This window comes from Corvus hawaiiensis, chromosome Z, assembly GCF_020740725.1.
Source record: "Corvus hawaiiensis isolate bCorHaw1 chromosome Z, bCorHaw1.pri.cur, whole genome shotgun sequence".
Lineage (NCBI taxonomy): Eukaryota > Metazoa > Chordata > Aves > Passeriformes > Corvidae > Corvus > Corvus hawaiiensis.
The window spans coordinates 76371418-76391601 of record NC_063255.1 but is presented as its reverse complement, the minus strand read 5'-3'; the positions used below and the strand labels follow the sequence as shown (position 1 = coordinate 76391601).

Genomic DNA, 20184 nt, shown 5'->3' with positions numbered 1-20184 from the left:
GCACTGCCAGAAGCCTCACTGCCAGGTCCTTCCCCTCTGCACACAAGTGACAGATGCTCCAGCTCTCCCTGCACATGACTGACCCCACCTCTACACGGACCCAAAGATTTTCAAACCCCACACCACCCAACTCTCCCAGCCCCCCATTTTCCCCCGGTCTCACTGCTCAGGTGGCTCAAGGGTGGAAGCAGCAGGTCCCTGCTCAGGATTGGCTCCAGGTGCGGCTGGGAGCAGCTGGAAGCGGGGCTGGGCAGCTCCAGGCCGCCTGCCAGGCTCTCCTCATGGTCCCTCTTCAGTCTCTTGGTGTCCGCAGGGACCTCGGGGCAGCAGTGGGGGCTCTGCACGAGGCGCTGTGGCCCCGCAGCGTTGCCGCCATCGTCACCCCCAGGGCCGGCCCAGGCTGGGAACTCGGCCCCTTCTTGCCGTGCAGGGCAGCGCTCCTGGCCAGGTGCAACGAGCAGAGCTCTGGGCAGCACAGAGGACTCTGGGTCAGTATCAGCCCTTGGGCACCTTTCCCTAGGGCAGCAGCTGTACTTCTACCGGGGACTGGGAAAGATGGCTGCAAAGGCAGACCCTCACCTGGCATTGGAGGCTGCTCCCTAAGGAACAGCAGTCGTTCCGGCGTGTTCCAAACTCAAAAGCTTTAAAGTGTCCCCATAAAGTCTCAGCACTTGCAGTGCAAGTAGCACCCATGAGAGCTTTAACCACAGACAGAAGCAGCCCACACAAAGAACCCCAGCCCTGCTCTTTCTCTGTGCTGACAGAGCCCTCAGTCCTCACTGAAACGGCTGAAGCTGAAGGGTGCTGTGAGCCGAGTCACGAACCAGCTCCGTTCCCTGGGATTGAGGAACTCCCTCTGCAGCGAGACACAGCTCTGCCAACTCTGCCATCAGCTCTGGGAGGAACAGCTGGGAGGGAAAGAGCTCCACACAAGGACTGCAGGCTGCACCAGCTTTGCTCTGGAATGCAGATCCAAAGTGCTCCCTCTCTCCTTGGAGTTCTTGCTAATCTGAGCTCAGGCTTTTCCTTTAGTTACTGGATTTTCCTTTAGTTACTTTTCCTTTAGTTACTTTAGAGTTGAGAAATGTTTGGCCTCAGCTGTTCTGCTGCTTATTTTTCTCCTGTGTCTCAGGTTATCAGCAGACCGGTACCAAATTTTGTGATTTGAGGCAAGAAGTTTGGACTTTTGCACTGGCTTCAGATTTTGGTGGGCTTTTTCCTGTTGCTCCAACACTCACCTCACTCAGTGCTGCCTGCGTAGCGCTGTCACCCTGCAGCAAATGGATCCATGGCCCTCAGCTGGAATGGGGACATCGGGGTTATGACACAACTCCCACAAGGTCAGGTTCATTCACTGCGCTGTTGCCACAGCAGAGGACTCGGGGTCAGTGCCTCTGCAGGAGCGTGGGGGACAGTGCTGGGGAGGTGATGCCGGTGCAGGATTTCAACGAAAGGCCCAGGAAGCACCGACCCTGCAGACAGGGACTGAACTCTTCTCATCTCCCTTCCTGCCCGTCAGGCTCAGAGCAGCCCTCTCAGAGCCCTCTCAAGGAATGTGGGCTCTCCCCTTACCAGGCTCCTCTGGCTCCAGGGAGCTGGTCCCATTGCTTGTGCTGCCAGGCAAGGCTGTCTCTGTGGCAGCTCTGTTCACAGGCTGCTCTCCTGAATGCTCAGGGGCAGCACTGACATCCTCCTTAAAAGAGAAAGAAAAACAAGTCCAGCAAAGGTCACTCGGTATTTTCTTGGAATCACTTCAGGCACTCAGTAACTCTTCTTCCCCCCTCCCAAAGGATGTGTAACACCAGGGGAACACTGGCCTGATGTCCTCACACTCTGACCTGGCCTATGCCACGAGCTGTAAGGAATCCTCCAGCAGAAATCCAGGTGCTCTCCTTGTTCCCAGCACAGGTGAGCAAGGACAGATCTCACTCCAGGCACTGCCCAGGGCTGCGTGCTGCAAACCCACACACAAACCACACGTTTCTGCCTGGGAACCTCAAGCCCGCCCCACCTAATTGCTCAGACGTGAAATTCTAATGTGCTGCTTCTTGGAGCCCTCTGCTGCTGCTCCATAGTTTGCAGGCAAATGGGCACTGAAATTGGGTATTTATTTCCAGGAGCATGTGGCAAAAATCTATAGGGTATAAAACCCCCAAAATCTGTAACCAAGTGTAACACTGAGTTATGTTTCTGTTCCACTGAGGCAGTAAAGGCCCAAAGTCAAGCAGCTGGAATTCTCACTATGACCTTGTCATAGGTTAGCAAGCATAGTCCCGGAAGGGATGTCCTTGCTAAGGGGTGCTTACAGTTTCCTCTGGGACCTGATAGAACCTATCAGCTGGCCAGTTTGAATATGGACAATTCTTTAAGCCACTTAAAGTTGTGACCGCCTCTGTGATCCACACTTAAGAACAGGCAAACCTCCCCCCCAAGCTCTCTCTCGTTTCCGGCGCTGGGACACGGTGGCTGCGGGCCCCGAGTGGGGGCCAGCGGGCCCGGCCAGGCCCTGCTTGGGCCAGGCTGGGCCGGGCCACGGCCATCCTGGAGCCTATGGACCTGTTCCAGCCGTGGAACCCCCCCCACTGCCTTGCCGTGGGCAGCCGGAGTGGCTCGGCTCTCCCCCCTCTCCACTGCGATGAGAAAAATTCAACATTCCAGCTGCAAAGCTGCAAGGCCGAGGTGAGATTAACCCTTTTTATTGCTGTGAAGAGCTGAAAACCCTAGGGAGGAGAGAGAGGAGATGCTTAAAGCTGAAATTCTGTTGTGAAGCTATGATACATCAGAGTATCCCGTTGTAATTCCATGAAGATCTGGGGGGTGGAGTGTTCAACTCGTAAGCAAAAGCACCTGCGCTGAGATAGGCAGATGCTGCCGCAGCTGTAATTTCATGAGAAGTTTGGACAGGGAGAGATGGACCAGATGAGGACTTTTGCTCCAAATGGGAAAGGAGAAAACCTCAGTCCCTAGAGATGAACCTGATGAGGACTTTTGCTCCAAATGGGAAAGGAGAAAACCTCAGTTCCTAGAGATGCTCCCAGAGATAGTCCTAACAATGAAGATGAGGAAGACCCTTTGCTCCCAGGGAAGGAGAGGGGCCTCTGGTTTTGTTTCTGAACGGCTCAACCTTAAAATTGTACCCCAAAAAACTTCAAGAGTGGACCCTCGAACATGGGAAAACCAATTGCTATCTGTGTGTGACCTTGAACAAGCTGCAAGTCGGGGGAAGGGACTCACATGCAGGCAGAGAGACTCCTCTTCCTAAATGGACTGAACAATATTTGGAAGTGGGTGGCTGCCTCGTTGTGATACTGTTTTCATAGCATGAGCAAGAAGAGACTTCTCTTTCTAAATGGACTAAACAAGGTTATTATGGCAGTGGTAAACAGACTGAACATCTTAAGGGTTGTCTTTTTACATTGTCAGTGGGAGAAGGGAGGAAGGTGGGGGGAGGAGGAGAGTTCTGAAGGTGGTATAATTTTTTTTCCCTTCTTTTAGGTCTGTTAATAAACTTCTTTCTATTCTTTCAAGTTTGGTGCCTGCTTTGCATTTCTCCTAATTCTTATCTCACAGCAGATAAACAGTAATGAGTATTTTAGACCAAACCACTACAGGGGCCGAGGGAGAAGCTGTGAAGATGGGGCAGCTGGAACCCCTCTCCCTCTAGTTCTGCTTCTAGATGTTTATAGTGACACCTATCAAGCTAAGGTTTTCATTCTAGAGGCCGCTCTTTCACATGCTCTGTGTCAATGGATAATTAGGTACATCTCTTGGTACCTGTCAAGGCATCTGCTGCTTTGTCACCTCTATCCCCACTCTGCTGCCTCTGTCCCCATTGCCTTGTCTGCTGTGCCACCTCTGTGCACTGCTGGGGGCTGGGCTGGCGGCCAGGCCCAGCCGAGTAGCGCTTTCAGCCGCGGTCTCGGCTGCCCACATCTGAGCGTGAGAAAGAGAAAGAGAGCAGGCAGGAACCACCGGTGGCGAAGCAAAAAACAGGGTGGGAGCTGCAGGAACAAACGGTGGCGTGAGGCTGGGCAGGAGCGGGCCCTGCCCGTGCTGGGGCCGCTCAGCGCGGCTGCCCCGGGCGGCACAGGGGCTGTCCTTGGGCAAGGCAGCTGTGCCGGCAGGGCCCGGCAGCGGTGCCGGCTGTGCCGCGCTGCCGGGGGCTGCGGGACGGTCCGGCCGGGGCTGCGCTCGCCGCAGCCTGGCCCGCTGGGCCTGCAGCTGGCCCAGCCCCGAGCTGTGGCTGGCTCTGCTCCTTGCCCGGCCCTGGGGATGCTTGGGGAGCTCTCCGTGGGTGCATCGGAGTGCTGAGGGCTCGGTCTTTGGCCCAGCTGGAGGGAGCCTCCTGTCCCTTTGGTGCAGAGGGAGAAGACCCGGCAGTTGGGTTTCTGGCAGTTGCCTCCTGCCAAGGAATTGCAATGGGACACTTTTCCAGACTGTCGAATGAGTAGGGGAGAGCTAAGTAGACAAGGAATTGGTTGTTGTAAAGCCCCAGTACATGTGGGGATTTCTTCTTTCTCACCCTGCTTGTGAGGATTTGAGCTTTTCTCTTGCCTGACAGAAGTGCAGTTGCTGCCAAGGGAAACATACCCAAGGACCAATAGTGACTCAGCCTTCCCTTTGCTTCCTTTCTTCTTTCCTCTCTGCTCCACAGCTCCCTTGAGCCAGAACCTTGGTGCTGCCTCACCTGAGGATTCAGAGCTGCCTCTAGGCCCTTCCAGCACAAGTCCAGGTTCTCAAGAGCGTGAGGCTTTCCCAGCAACTCCCAGGAAAATGTTTGCCACCTCCAGACTTCTTGAGGATTCTTCAGAGGACACACACAGATTTCTACGCCAGCCTGAGCTCATCATTCCGCTGGTTCCTGTAGACCATCAAAGCCTTTTTGTGGCACTTCCAGAGAGCAGCAGCTGCACATCTTCAGAGCAGCACACCCAGCCTACAGCCCATCAGGTAGGGAGAGAGTTTGTACCCTTGCTTTTCAGGAAGATCATGAAAAGTGACCATTTGAAGTATTTTCCTGCAGTGCTCTGTCATGTGTACATCTCGAGTGTGAATCAGACAGGAATTGTCAAGTGAACTGGGAAGCAGGACCTTGATAACAAAACCAATCTCTGTCTGCTTTTGCTGTCCTTCCTCCAGATTTGGAGGGTGTTCTGGCCGTTTTCCAGGCAGCCTCTCTGTAGGGATGAAAGGGAGAGGCAAAAACCATTGGTCCACAAGCGGTCAGTGTCAAGTGCACCCCCATCTTCCTTGGAATGAAGCCCAACTAGGATGCTGATAGGATATTGCAGAGGTTGCAGATTGTCTCTCCTGCAAAGAAGGCTATTAAATTTCAGGGAGCTCTGTGTGTCCCCAGAAACGCTGCAGCTGCAGAATACGGCCTCACCCACAAGGTTGCTTTTTACAATACAATCACAGTTGAATTTTAGCATGTGTGTCTGCAGATCTGGGCTCTTCCTGGGTGCATCCACTTTCTGTGGTCTGTTGGGATGAGAAACTCAGAAGCAGCCACATCCAAAAGCTGCTGGGGAGATAGAAAAGGCTGAGATTACAAAGTCTTTGTGTGTAGATCAGTTTTACAATCCATCCTTTAATATACCTACCTATCATTTATTAGAAGAAACACTGTTTGCGAGGAAGAAATCAGTCTTCCAATCCCCTGGGAAGTTGGAATACATTTCTGGAATTGGGTTTGCTGTGTGCTTCCTGTGATGTTTGCTGCAAGGCAGCAATAGAGCTCTGTGTCCCAAAGCCACATTCTGGAGCCTGACCAATGTGTTTGGATTCCTGCAGCCACACCGGGCAGTTCAGCCTCCAGTGCTTCACGTGGCAGTGCTGGTTGGGCAGCATGGACGGCCTCCAGCTGGGCTTGGAATAGTCCTGGGCAAGAGGAATTGCCACCCCTGGATCTCGACCTTGTTCTTGAGACACTGGAGGAGATGCTGTCACCATCCCTGCCTGAAAGGTCTCCCTGTGCTCAGGTAACTCCATTGGGTGGGAATGAACGGGGCTGGGCTGAGAGCTGTGAATGTTGTTGCATGGCTGAGAAGCAAAGGCTTCTTGGATTAAGCTTTGAATGGACAAGGAAGGATTTGCTTGGTCAAGCAAGATTCCAAAAGAAGAGGGAATGGAAAGTCTCCCCCCTTAGTGAGGATGAGAGGCGTGAGCCTGTGGTGGCCAGGTTTGGGTGCTCCTTTTGCTGGGAAGAATCCCTGGTGCAGGGGCCTTTGTGGTGATGAAGTGGAAGCTTTGGCAGCTTTTGGACTGTGTTTGAGAAGTCAATCTTTGTAGAGAAATTGCTGAGTGAATGTACATGCACAATCCAAGCTGTATTAGTGAACTGTCCTTGACTAGAGAAAAAAGAGAGGAGCAATGCCGATGTGGCAACCCGACAGGATGTGGCGGAGTGGGATGCTGACCATAGAAAGAGAAAGACTTATGTTAGTCGTGTGCATATTAAACTGTAACCAATCACTTGCTATTAAAGGCCGCATCAACAGTAGCTGTAATCCAATAGTATGGAGCTTGCTTATGCGTGCTTGGAGAATTAGGGTATAACTATGGGTCTGACAATGGAATAAATGGAGTTCCATCATATCTCTATGAGAAGTGTGGTTCATCCTGGCAGATCTCTGGCTATTAATCTTCTCCACTGTTGAAGGCCTTTGGGGCCCAGACTTCTTTGTTAGGAACAAGGGATGAAAGTGTGTGAGCAGTGGAGCTTTTAGGGGGCAGAAGTGTTGGTTTTGAGGCCCCATGACTTGTGTGATTGGTGAGCAGGACAGTGATGATGCTGGACATGAAAGGGTTAAGGACTCCTTGAAGCCCAGGGGCTGCTTCTGTGTGGAAGAGCAGTTCAGTCAGGGACCATGAGTCCTTGTGTTTGCCAGATTCCCTCTTTGACTTAGGAATCCCCTTCCTCTTAACCCTTGCCTCTTCCCAGCCTTGCCTGGAGTGTTCAGTTCCTGTGTTGGCACTGGCCTTTTTGCGTATTATTATACAACTTTGCCAAAGAATTTCTCTGTTTTGTTTAATATGCAGACCCACTGCCTGCTGCAGATATATTAGCCAGGAAGGGCAGAGTCAAGGTGGAGTGTGGGATTTTTTGGGATCCCCAATATCTCATTGCCAAGTGTGATGAAGTTCTGTCTTCTGTAAACTCAGACACAGCAGTTTTCAAGAGCATTTTCTTCTTCAAGAGAAGAAAATGTGGCAGGCTCTGAAGTTTTGTACCCCTGAAGTAATTCCAAGAAAACAGTGAGTGATCTTTGGGTTTCTTTCTTTCTGGTTTTCTTTCAAGGGGAATATTAATGTTGCCCCTGAGTCTTCAGGAGGGGAGGCCGGGAACAGGGCTGCAGCAGAGGGAGCTTCACCTGGCACCATGAACTGAGGGAACAGTTCCCTGGAGCCCAAGGAGCCTGGTAAGGAGAGAGCCCACACTGCTTTCGAGAGCTCTGAGGTGGCTGCTCTGAGCCTGCCTCTGGCAGGAAGGGAGATGAGAAGAGTTGAGTTCCTGTCTGCAGGGTTGGTGCTCCCTGGTGCCTTTCGTTCAATTCCTGCCCTGGCACAGCCTCCCCGAGCCCTGCCCTCCACGCTTCTCCAGAGGCACTGACACCGAGTGCTGTGCTGTGGCCAGAGAGCCGTGAATAACCCTGACCCTGTGGGAGTTGTGTCACCAACCCGGGTGTCCCGATGTGGTTCATAACCCAGCTCACAGCACCCTTCAGCTTCAGCCGTTTCAGTGAGGTGTCTCTGTCAGCACAGAGGGAGAACAAGGCTGGGCTTCTGTGTGGGAAGAAGCTGGGACTGTCTGAGCTTCAGGCTCTCGTTGGTGCCATTTGCACTGCGGGTGCTGAGACTTTATTGGGAGACTTCAAACCTTTGGAGGTTTTGCAAACTTGGAATGCTCCCTGTTCTCTAAAGAGCAGCCTTCAAACTCCCAAGTGAGAGTCTGCCTTTGAGGCCATCTTTAACAGTCCCTCAGAAGAAGGACCATTGCTGCCCAAGGGAGATGTGCACAAGGGCCAATATCGGCTCAGTGTTCCCTTTGCTTCCCAGATTCCATCTGATTGACCTCTCCAGGAGGGCTGTCCTGAGTGGGAGGAAGAGACAGAGGGAGAGCCTGCGAGAAGATCTGGCAGGTGCAATCCCTCTGTCTATAGTGATATTGATAGATGTGTATAGTTATATTTATCCATCTCTGTAGTTATATTTCTAGATTTATACAGTTGTATAGATATGTCTAGATAGATGAATTTAAAGATGTATAGAGGTAAATTTTTATATATATTTCTGTATATTGTTTTATTTATGTATGCATAGTTGTATTTCTAGGTCTGCATAGTTACATTTTTAAATGTGTACAGTTGCATTTATATATATGCAGTTAAGTTTATAAATAGTTACAAGTGCACAGTTATACATTCATATAGTTATGGGTATATGGAGCATTAGGTACATAGATTGATATCTGTATAGGTATAGGCAGCTTTTTAACCTCTTTCCTGCTCTTCTTCCTCTCTCACCTCTTGTTTTTCCCCCTGTGCCCCCTCTGTCCCCTCCTCCTGTGCTGGCTCCGAGCTGGCGGCCGGGCCGGGCGGAGCAGCAGCTGCAGCCCCGGTGTCCCTGGAGCGGTGGGAGCTGCCGGTGGCCGCAGGCCCTGTGCCCTGAGGAGCTGCTGGAGGACGGTGAGACAGAGGGGGCTGGGGAGAGGTGACACTGAAGGTGACACTGATGTTGAGGTGCTGGTGGGGCTGAAGCGATGGTGGGGGAGCAGAGGGGAATGGTGGGGATTGAAGGGACTGGGAGAGCTGAAGGGAATGGTGGAGCAGAGAGGTGTGGAGGAGCTGCTGGGGATGGTGGGGACTGAGGGGACGGGGAAGTGGCACAGGCTAAGGGGGGTGTTAGGACTGAGGGAGCTGGGAGGACTGAGCGGAGTGGCAGGAACTGAGGGCTCTAGAGGGAGCTGAGGGGACCAGTGGGGCTGAGGGAACTGGGAAAAGTGGGGAATGAATGGTGGGACTGAGGGGTAGAAGTTCCACAAGGGAAGTGGCACAGGCTGAGGGGGATGGCAGGTCTAAGGGGACTCAATGGGTGTGAAGGGAGTGAGGGGGGTGAGAAAAATTTGAGGGTCTGCAGGAACTGGCAGGACTGGGGGTTTGCTGAGGGGATGGCAGGGCTGAGGGGATGGAGGGGGCCAGCAGGGAGCACGGAGGGGTGTGGGCCTGTGGCTCTGCCAGGCTGTGGAACCAATTCCAGAGCCTCCACTTTTGCCACAGCTGCCCTGAAGACCTTCAGAAGAGCCGGAGAGAACCAGCAGGGAGAAGCTGAAGGCCGCCAGCAAGAGCAGCGAACGGGGACCTGCTGCTGCCGCCCGAGACCCTGGGTGAGGCCCCAGGGCCGCTGAGGCAGGGTGGGCGTGAGGCTGGCGTGGGCTTTGGCCGCGGGCACTGGCCGGCTGGCCAGGAGCGGGCCCTGCCCGTGCTGGGGCCGCTCAGCGCGGCTGCCCCGGGCGGCACAGGGGCTGTCCTTGGGCAAGGCAGCTGTGCCGGCAGGGCCCGGCAGCGGTGCCGGCTGTGCCGCGCTGCCGGGGGCTGCGGGACGGTCCCGCCGGGGCTGCGCTCGCCGCAGCCTGGCCCGCTGGGCCTGCTTTTTCTTTCTAACCCTCCTGGGGAGGCTCTGAGATTTCTCTTCCCTGATGGAAGCGCAGGTGCTGCCAAGGGAAACGTCCCGATCCTGACTCGGTGTTCCCTTTGCTTGCCAGGTGTCCCATCTGCTGTCCCCGTCCAGGAGAGCTGCTCTGCACGGGAGGAAGAGACCGAGGGAGAGCCTGGGAACATCGGCGCCTGCAATCCCTCCTGATTTAATTCTATTTATAGATGTGTGGAGTATGACTAAGAGCGTTCAAAGAATGGGGATATTTCCATCTGTATATCTACTTGTATGGGTATATTGATGCATGTATATCGATCTGTTTACATCTGTAGTTATATTTACATACTTGTTCAGTTGGGTACCTGATCGATTGATGGGGTTGGAATGATTTTTATATTAGTACATTGATATTTGCATATTTATAGAGGAATTTGATATGTGTGTATTATAGATGTCTTGTTATATCTCACATGAAATATTTAATATATATTTACATCTGTATGTTTTTATGATTTTATATGTATTTACTTATATTTCAGTATGTATGGAATTGTATAGCTCTAGAATTCTATTTTTTTAGTTCTAGATCTGGGATTCTTTAGAGAGGGATATCTGTATTTCTGTATTCATATATGGGCCGTACAGTTGTAGAATTATGTAATAAATTAAATTGTTAAACTTCAGTTGATATTTGTGTGTAGAGAGTGGTAGTAGAGGGTTCCAGTAAATTAATTTTTTTTAACTGAAGGGGGTATTTGTATCTATTTACATAGCATGATTGTAACAATAAATTAGTTTTGTAAACTTCAGTTGATAGTTTTATGTTCATGTATTGGCAGCAATTTTAAATAAATGTCATTTTTAAACTGAAATTGCTTTTTGTGTATTTGTACATTAGCAGTGCAAGGGTAGCAATCTGCAATAATTTCGATGTTTAAACTGCAAGAAGGGTAGATTTGTGCTGTACAAAGGACTGGGCAGATGTAAACAGGATGCTGCTGGAGGATTTTGGCCATGAAAATCCCCAGCCATGCCCAGCAGATCCCCCAGCTGCAGCCAGGCTGGGCAAGGGAACGGCACATTTGGGATGGCAGCAGAGCCACACGTTGGCTACAGACTCGCTGCAGAGGCCTGCTGAGAAAATGTGACTCCCCTTGATGCCTTTTCCTGGTCTTGAAATCAAGAGTCAGACACGGTTAGAAGGGGAAAAGGGATTTTACCTTGGTATTTATTTTAAGGATCCTTAGGTGCACACGTCCAGGTCATACGCATCAAGATGCACCCCGCTGAGCATGTGTGTGTCTCCCCAACATCGGGTATAACATTATAGGTTTTACTAATTAGCATATCTATCCAAGATTCCCCAATGAGAGGCTCAAGTGAGCCCCCTTCTCTAAGGAACCTTCCCCTGGATGGTTCTATCTTAGTTTACAGAATGTGTTCTGGAGAGGACCTTGGGGTCTGGGGCACACTGATCCCTAGCTACGAAGCTTCTAAAATGTTTAGTCTCTCAGTTTGACAAACAAGTCTAAGAATGTAGGCAAAAAGCACTAGGAATACAGAAGTTGTAAAAAGGGATAACAGGGGTATGAAAGAAAAGGCAAAAATCTTCATGGCATCATTTCCCCCCTTTTAGAGACTAACAAAACTCTATCTTGTCTAGTCTCTACTCTATTCTTTACCCGCAGAACCGGTTTACACAACCGGCTGCTCCACAGGAAATTACACAGATAATAACTACAATTACAGCTACGATGAATATTTCTTTTACCCAGGCCCAGTTTGGTAATCATGAGGTGAGGGTATCAAAAACATGATCAAATTTTAAGGTGTTATTTCTAGAAGCTACTTCATGTAGAATTTGAGTTCCCTTCCAAATTTCATCCAAATCTTTCTTAATTTTTCTATTAAAATGCCAATCAATGGCCAGTGACCATTCCCATCTAGGGGTGGTAACTGAGTACAGATCTAGCAATCGCTCTTATTAAGAACTTTGGACACATTTTGGACCACGATCTTATGCAAATCATGGGGTGAACCTTGAACCATGGTTACCAGTTGGGCAAACAGCAAACACGTAAAAAACAGTTTAAACTGCATCTTTCTGCTTTGAATCAGTTTCTGTCTTCTTGGTGATTTTGGGAGCAGAAGCTTTCTTCACCCTGGAGTAGTGAATCCACGGTCCCTTGCCAGCAACCTTGACCGCAGTAAAAGTGGTCAGCAAAACTTGGAATGGTCCCTTCCACTTGGCTTGCAAGGGGTCGCTGTCCCACCACTTGATGTAGACCCAGTCTCCAGGCTGGAATGGATGAGCAGCTGTGTCCAATCCTATTGGTTTGGAGAACACGACGAATCTCTGGAGCTTCTGCAAAGTGCAACTCAGAGCCATTAAATACTTTTGCAAATCATTTTTACTTCTCATATGAATTTCCCCTGGGATATGTGGAACCTGGTATGGCCTGCCATATAATATTTCATGGGGACTGATGTTGTCCCTTCTCCTTGGCTGTATGCGGACTCTCAGCAAGGCTACGGGCAGGGCTTGAACCCATGTCATGGATGTCTCTTGACAAATCTTGCAAATCTGGGTTTTGAGGGTCCCATTTCTACACGCACAGCTACTCTCTCTGGGTTGTCCCTGTACTTCCCAACTGAGTTTTTCCACTGCTGTAATTCTCGATGCATATGACCTGGACGTGTGCACCTAAGGATCCTTAAAATAAGTACCAAGGTAAAATCCCTTTTCCCCTTCTAACCGTGTATGACTCTTGGTTTTAGAACCAGGAAAAGGCATCACCCTGAGCGTAGAACTGCAGCCAGGAGCCACCCGAGGAGGAGAAATCCACCCCCATCCCACCGGGAGCTCTTTAGGGAGCGCTCCAAGTGTCCCTCTGAAGCTCATCCTGGAGAGCAGCAGCAACCAGGGATCCTGAGCCAGCTGCGCTGCCTTTGGCAGCACTTTGGCAAAGGGTCTGGAGCCAGGGCGAGGGAACGGTGACTCTAACTGCTGCAGGGTAGGGATGAGGGAAGGGCCACTGACCCAAGTGCTGAAATGCTCCAAAATCCAGAAGGATGCTGGAGAACTGGGAAGCAACAAGTTCTCACAAGTGCTGAAGTGATGGAAGCCCTTGGAGTGAAGTTCCCTGAAGGAACTCGCAGGGGAAACGATGCTATAATAAGTAGGACCAGAAGGCAAAACTGTAGCACTGCTAGGAGACGGTCTATAAGCCCCACAGGCTATGGCTTAGGAAAAGATCAAGTATAAATTTGACATATTCTATTTATTATATCTATTAAAATACATCCTATATCATACTATAGAAGATAAATTGAATATATGATAAATGAATATGTATTATTTGATACATTTTGAGAAATTTTGAGAACTATTTTCATTTCATGTAGATTTGAAATATTCTTCCAACTTGGGAGAGTGAAGATGTACTGCTGTCCAAAGCCTTCTGCCCACACAGCAACCAGCCCACGGCTGTGTCCGTGCACACCCACCCACCCAGCACCGTCCTTGCTCTTCTCGGCGTCTCTGGGCTGCTGTTTGCACACAATTAGGGTGAATTCAACTCGACAGACCTACGAGTGGGGTGTCCAGCTTGTCACGAACGCTGATGTGGCAAGGCACAACACACAGCTCTCAAATCACTTACATTATCACACGTGCTTTCTTTCCTGCTGGGGACTGAGGAACTCTTAAAAGCACCAAGGATACAGAAAAGAGCTGCAAAGAATTGGCATCTTACTACTGCTGGTATCCTTAGGTAGGAAAACCTGTTGGGTTTTTTAAGGTTGCAACTTTCCAAAAACGAGGAAAGCTGCTTAGCATCAGTACCGCCATTGTAAATGGTTTTACTGACTTGGCGAAACTGGAACGTTACCTTTGGACTCCATCCTTGGTTAAAATCACCTGCCCTGACCTGCAGACTAAAGCACCACCCGCAGCAGAAGCCACGTCAGTCACTTCTCTCAAAAAGATGTCTTAACTTTGCAAGAAGAAAGGAAAACGCGTCAGAAACTATGGATTAATGACAAGACTCGGAGAAATAGTCCAAAGAAGAACTCGGAAGAACTACTGGGAGAAATAGTTCCAAAGCAAAGGGCCGCAGCTTCTCTGGGACGCTCCTGGTGCTCCAAGGCAGCCGGGCTGCCCTGGCTGCCCAGGACGCTGCGCACCACGGGCCCCGCAGAGCTGCGCAGCAGGGAGGCAGCTTCGGGCACCTCAGCCCCAGGGCAGGAGCGGCCTCCTTGCTCTGCACGGCTGCCTGTGGGCAAACGCAGCGTGCCGGCCTTCTGCTCTTGGCCCCAGCCCGGCCTGGCAGGGCTAATCCCGTTCCCTGTCTGCAGTGTGCTAAAGAGGGACTTGTTCCTTTCCAGCCCTCCAGGGCATTCATTTGCACCACAAAGCACTGAAGGACTGAGGCCTCAACAACAGGCCCTGAGCCAAAGTTGCCCTCTAGATGACCCTTCTGACCAAATGTTCTACGGGTCTGCTCCTTAACCAGGCATTACCATCAGTGGGATCTGTGCATCCCTTCATTGGTGGAACGTGTCTTTACCTTTCAGTATTTAGAATCCGGACAAGACCACGAGTGGCCCTGTTTGGGGTGTAGGATCCAAGACAACTCCCTCGGTTCCTCCTTCAGCCATGGCTGGGCTTTGGAAGGAAACAAAGAGTAGAATGAAATCAGATGTCCCTGCAATAGAAGTTCTGTCAGATTGGTTGCTCAGCACTAGCAAAGCCAGGCTACTGGTGCCTAGGCAACAAGATAATGCTTGAGCTCTGCAAAAAGCTGTAGCTATGCGGAAAGAAGTAGTTCCTTTGTAACAGGGCATGTGAATGAAGCCCTTTCTAGAAATCAGCACATTTAGCAGAACAGGCTAACTGCAAAAGCTAACCACCGGCTATTTGAGCCGGCAATCTTAGAGAGCATATGCAGGAAGCAGGGGTGAAAAGTTCAGGAAGACTTAGGCGCCTTCATCAGAAACGACCACCAGGAGGCTGACCACCACCTCGTGCAGAGACTGTGCATGTGCTGCAAGGGCTGACATAATCACGCGATTGGAAAACATGTTGCAATATGAAGGTTAGGAAAGTATAATGTGCATATTAAGGAAAAAAAGTATAAAATCTAGTAGTGTGCGAAGAATGGAGTGAGTTTGTGGTGGAGTTACTCCCCTCACTCCCGGTGTCCAATAAACAAATACCTGCTCTATAGGCCTCATACTACGGAGTACTGCTTTCTTGCCCAGTTTTTGGGCATCAGACTTTGAAAACTATTGTTGATTTCAGACCAGAGGAAGAGAACAACTCCACCGTTCCTTTTTCCCAGCTCTTTCAAATGGTGTTATGAAATTTTTGTCTCTTCCCTTATTCTTTCATGGTCAGACAAAGATTTACTAGAAAACCATCAATTTACCCAAGCAAGCACATTCCCCTTTCCACTGCTTAAGTCAGGACAGTTATTGCTCTCCACGGAGTTCATAACTAGAATCAGACTGGCCATGGGGCAGAAAGCTGGGCCTGTGTGAGAGCCCAGCAAGCACAGACCCCTGCTTTTCATGCTAAGATGGCTCATGCTCCTCCTTTCTCAAAGCATTTTCACCTCTTTCTCCTTGTCATAGTATATCCTATTGTTTGTCCAGCACAAACACAGTTAAGATCTAAATCTCAGAATGAAACCATCAGCCTTGCATTCTAGTTTGCCTACTACAGACATATTTGATTGCAATTTCCATCATCTGCTGTGCTGTCTGCAAAAAATAAATTTACATTCTGTCATCAAAATAATGTTGTCCGATAAATTTGTCTAATTCTTAAACAATGCCATTGCTTTGACCTTAACAGGGGTAATTCTGTGTGTTGGCTTCACAGAAGCACACAGTCCTCACCACAGCTGGTGCCAGGGAGTGCTGAGTGTGCCTCAGCACTCAGCACTCTGAATGTGTGGAGTTTGATTGCTGGAGTGCAGTGTTTTAGCAAACATCCCCGAGGCCCGCATCTGTTCCCATAAACAGCAGGAGCTCAGAGGAGATGGCTTGTGCTCCTTTTCACCTGCTGCTTATCTCCACACACCGAAATACCTGAGAATCGTGGCTGTATTCGTCGGCAGACAAGGAGCTGTTATTTGGCCGAGTCAGGAGTGACTGTAATACCATAAACAGAAGTGATGTTTCCAGGAAAGTAAGGTACCCATTTTTTGCTGAAGAGTAAGGGTCAAATTCTCCCAACACTAAAATGTCCTTCTTATTTATCCAGTGAAAATTGAATCTTGCTACCTAGAATGTATGGTTTTCTTTTACATTCCAAAAGAGTAGTCTAAACTGTCTTGTGTCAAAGGAGTGACATTATGGGAACAAGTTTCTCCACCTACTTTTTATTTGGTTTGGTGGGGGATTGGTGTTTGGGGCGGGGGGTGGGGGGTTTGTTAGTTTAGTTTAGTTCAGTTTAGTTTTGGGTTGGGGATTTTTGTGGAGTTTTTTTGGTTGGTTGGTTACTTTGGTCTGGTTGGGTTTGCCTGTTGATGCTTTTAGCCTGAGACCTACAGCATACAGAAAGGTAAAATCCCTGGCAGGTGCATACCTGGAAAGCAGTTGGGTGCATAAGCAGGCAGACTTATATCCCTAGCTTTAATAGAGCAAACCCTACTTTGTCTCTTCATTTCTTCACTTGAGCCTTTTGCAAATATTTGCATTTTCTTGATCCTAAATGCTGACAACAGATGCTTTAATTTCTTTCTTTTCTTTTACTTTGGCTTAGGTCTCAAATGTCTTCAAGTTCTTCTGGTAAGAAGACATCCTTTACTGAAGGACACAGCAAACATATGAGGTGAGTTTTGAGTCCACGAGATGTCCAGGTCCCCAGTACTTCCCTTGACATGAGCTGCAAGATGCAGGTCGCTGAGATGATACTCCTGGACAAGAAGAGGGAGATATTTCTTCCATTGCTTGGCAAGAAGCTTTTCCAGCAAGCAGAAGGATGCAGGAGGGCACCTGAACCCCAAGAGCCCTGCAGAATTTGTCTGCCTCTCTCAGCTTGTGTGTCACTGATAAACACACAGGCTCACAGCCACACATCTGGATGAGGAAGAGTCCATACCATGTAAAGTCCAACAGCAGTATTCCAAAATCACTTCTGAGCTACCTTAGCCAGTGACTCAACTACCTGTGACAGCAGCCAGAACGAGATGCAATTATTACTGAAAACTCCCCTTAATCCCAGTTTTGTTCCTTTGCCACAGTCCTCCCCGGAGTATTTCAGCATGACCTTTAGTCCTCCTGGAGCTACTCAGGTAACAAATGCCATTTCCCCTCGGCACACTCACAGCCAGCCTGAATGGGCACAGACGATGAGAATTTCTTCCTCCTGAGGTACCTGCGCTCTTAAACGTCCCCGGAGCGCTTCCACTAGCTCAGCTCACTTGAGGGAGGATAACCATCCTGGCACACCTGAGCAGCATGTCCAGGAGACAGGGTTACCCAAACCAGGCCATCACAGCTTCAGGTTTGACAAGACTTGTGCACACATCACACAAAACAGTTCATGCAGATATTCAGTGGAGGCTGCAGAATGTGCAGAGAGATTTTAGTCGGGGGGGAGCAGCACTAGAACAACCGGAGATAGATGCTGTTTGCAGACAAACAAACCCAAGTGAGCAAACACAAAGAGGCAGAAGCTGCTTGTGAAGTTCAGCAAAGAACCATTTCAGACCAAGTTCATCCCAAAACTAAGGTGCAGTTTCAGGGCAGTTACCATGACTTCTTGCTTTGTGGTTCTGGCTTTTTGTATAAAAGACTTCATGTTCTTCTCTCTTCTTACCCTCTAAAGTCCAGGGACTAAGGTGGCCCCCTCAGTGTTGGTGAGCAGGTTTCAAAACCTGGGTTTTGAATTCACTGGACTCAAAAGCGTGGATGCTCCGTACCTGCTGTTGCAGTAAGATTCACTTTGCCTGATGGGATTCTACCTCCCATGCAAATATTGTTAGTTATGTAAAACTTGGGGTCTACGTGTTCGCATACTGGGTTAAAACCACATCTGTAAGGAGGAAGAAAGGCATGAAGATTCTCTTCCCCATTCTGTAGCCAAGGAACCCAAGAAATACATGCTAAATTCACTGACTTATTACTTGTTTCCCAGGAAGTTCTCACTTTTATCAGCAATGTAAGTCCAAATACAGACTCCAGGTAAATTGGTCAGAAAAATGTACGTTTATTTCTTCAGCTTCTACTCTTCATGGTGCTGTGGTTAGACCAAGTAACCTACAACACTGGCAGGAACAGCCTTTGCCACAAGTACAGTATAGAAGTAAACAGCAAAGGATGGGTTCAGCACCAGCAGTTAGTTCCCAGAAGATCAGCAACGGCTTGGCTGCTGCATGCCCACCATGTCTGCATCACCTTAAGGGACATTGCTGTCGCAGGTGTTGGAGGAAAAACTCTCTGAGCATCTGAGATGGAAAGGTGAAGGCAGTGACACAGCTGTGTGCCAATCCGAAAGTGAACATTGTGTCTTCCTACGCTGCAAGGAGATCCTACATGCTAGCAGAAGAGCACAAAGGACAGTTTCACCTGAAACACACACTAATGTATTGCAGATATACTGAAAATATTTATCATTTCTAACAGCTTCTCAAAAATAAGTCAGTTTAGACTGTTTGAACGTTGCCCCTGTTGCACGTAATACCAGGAGACCAGTGAAAAAACAGATTTACGTAAGGCATATTTCGCTTTCAGAACTGACTGCTCTTTTACTTGGAACTGGTAAGTAGTCACCAGTAGGGAAAACATTAAAACTGCATTTTCAAAGTGGTAAAAACTGTGATTCAAAAGCTACAGTGCCAGGTAGGGAAAAAGGAAAGATATGCAACAGCATTAATACTTTAAGTCATCAGGCCTGTACATTGAGTGATGTTCTCTACCAATTACTTCTAAAGGGGAAAGGATTAATTTTAAGAGAAAAATCTTAATCTAAAACCACATACCACAGTTTTAAGGATTTTTCTTTCCTAAAAATTAACAACCTTTTCTGTTGTTAATTATTAAACCAATTTTTGGCCCAAACACTGAAATATAATATCCATTATTTGCCTTGTGGTGTTGGTAACTGACATTAAATTCTACCGGTAGGGTAGAAAATTGGGAATGAGTCATGCTGCCAGACACAAGATAAGCCCACTTCTTTTCAAGTTTCAGTATCCTTAAAACACAGCTAAGGGTAACTTCTCATTCTTAGCCACGGAGTACTATGGAAAAGTCAACGCAACCATAACCATACTACAGGGGTGACTAAACATTCCAATGCACAATCCGCTTTTCAGCCACCTGCTTCCTCATCTCTAGTAGGGCACAGGTCCAGTGTCCGTGCGTTTCTCAGAACTCACAGAGATTACAGAGGAGATCTTCAAAAAGAGGCTTTTCTGCATGAAGCAGTGCATAGACAAATGAAACATGGGGAAAGATGTCCCTTCTTTTCTGAACTCCTGTCTTCTCCTTTTTGCCTATTCCTTAGAAATGGTGTTGCAATTCGGTCGCTGGGATAAGTTTTACAGGAGTTGTTACACTGCGCTTAAAGAAAGACAAACCCCATCCCACCGAGGTGGATCATTCGTAATTCAGGTACTGTTTTAAGCTGTTGAAGATGAATCGGGAAGAGATTTTCTAGGTAGTGGGTTTCAATTTTTCTGAGAAAGCCAGCACACAGAGGAAGAGATGACAGGGCATCTCTAAACCACTCCGTGCAAAAGACTATTCCAGAATGTGGTGAGACCAACAATCCTTGGGTCACCCATAGGCCAGGGACTGAAGTGACAGGGCAGGGCTCCTCACAAAGGGACCTGGAAGGAGGGCAAGAGAAGGCAGTGTTAGCTGGAACTCAAGACAGGCTGGATGTAAGGAGAACATCCCCTCTGTGTGTGGGATGAGCTTATGCCACAGCACCAAACATGAGCCCGCAGGGTAAAATGATGTAGAGACATAAAAAAAAAAAAAAGGGCATGAATTAAAGAGATGGAAGAATTAGGTCTATTTTTTCCTGCTACGAACAGAAAAATGTTTCCAGTTCCAGAGAGAATTTAAAATAACAAGTGACACTAAGCACAGAGGATTGGAAGATCACCTTGGTTAGTCTCCATTGAAAAGACTTGGCTGCAGGAGGGATTTTGCATTGGAACTCTCCCCAGACTGGGGAAAAAAAAGAAGAGAAGAAATGATTCCTGAGGAAAGAAAAAGGCAAAATCTCTCGGAGAGACACCAGCGTGAGTTCACTACAACTCTAGGTCATTAATCCCTTGGGGACGGCAACATCCATCCACGGTGCGGGACTAAAGCTTTGATGGCAACGCTGACAAAATTGCTGCCCCTTCCTGTTGCTGCTTCTGACTCCAGAGAATGAGAACTGGGCCAAATGTGCCCAAGACAGGCAGAGACAGTGAGACAGAACCAGCCAGTTAGCTGGAAAAGAGGCAAAAAGCAAGTCCTCAAGTGTCTCCTTTCCATCATTTCCCCTGGTCTTGTTGGACCAGT

The 20184-nt window shown here is 48.9% G+C and overlaps 2 long non-coding RNA genes across 5 annotated transcripts; both read left to right on the top strand.

Annotated features, from left to right (window-relative positions):
* Positions 1-3580: 3580 nt before the first annotated feature.
* On the top strand, positions 3581-10337 carry LOC125320109. 4 transcript variants are annotated; one of them, XR_007201002.1, is made up of 7 exons: positions 3581-3758; positions 4655-4950; positions 5794-5981; positions 7301-7421; positions 8059-8687; positions 9279-9385; positions 9764-10337. It is a non-coding gene; the product is annotated as an uncharacterized LOC125320109 (long non-coding RNA). The 4 variants fall into 4 exon arrangements; XR_007201001.1 differs by lacking the exon at positions 3581-3758 and having other exon boundaries at positions 4346-4950; XR_007201003.1 differs by lacking the exons at positions 3581-3758; positions 4655-4950; positions 5794-5981; positions 7301-7421 and adding an exon at positions 7079-7257.
* A 5340-nt stretch (positions 10338-15677) lies between these two features.
* LOC125320111 lies at positions 15678-19257 on the top strand. The gene is made up of 3 exons (XR_007201006.1): positions 15678-15852; positions 16424-16492; positions 19172-19257. It is a non-coding gene; the product is annotated as an uncharacterized LOC125320111 (long non-coding RNA).
* The last annotated feature ends 927 nt before the right edge of the window (positions 19258-20184 follow it).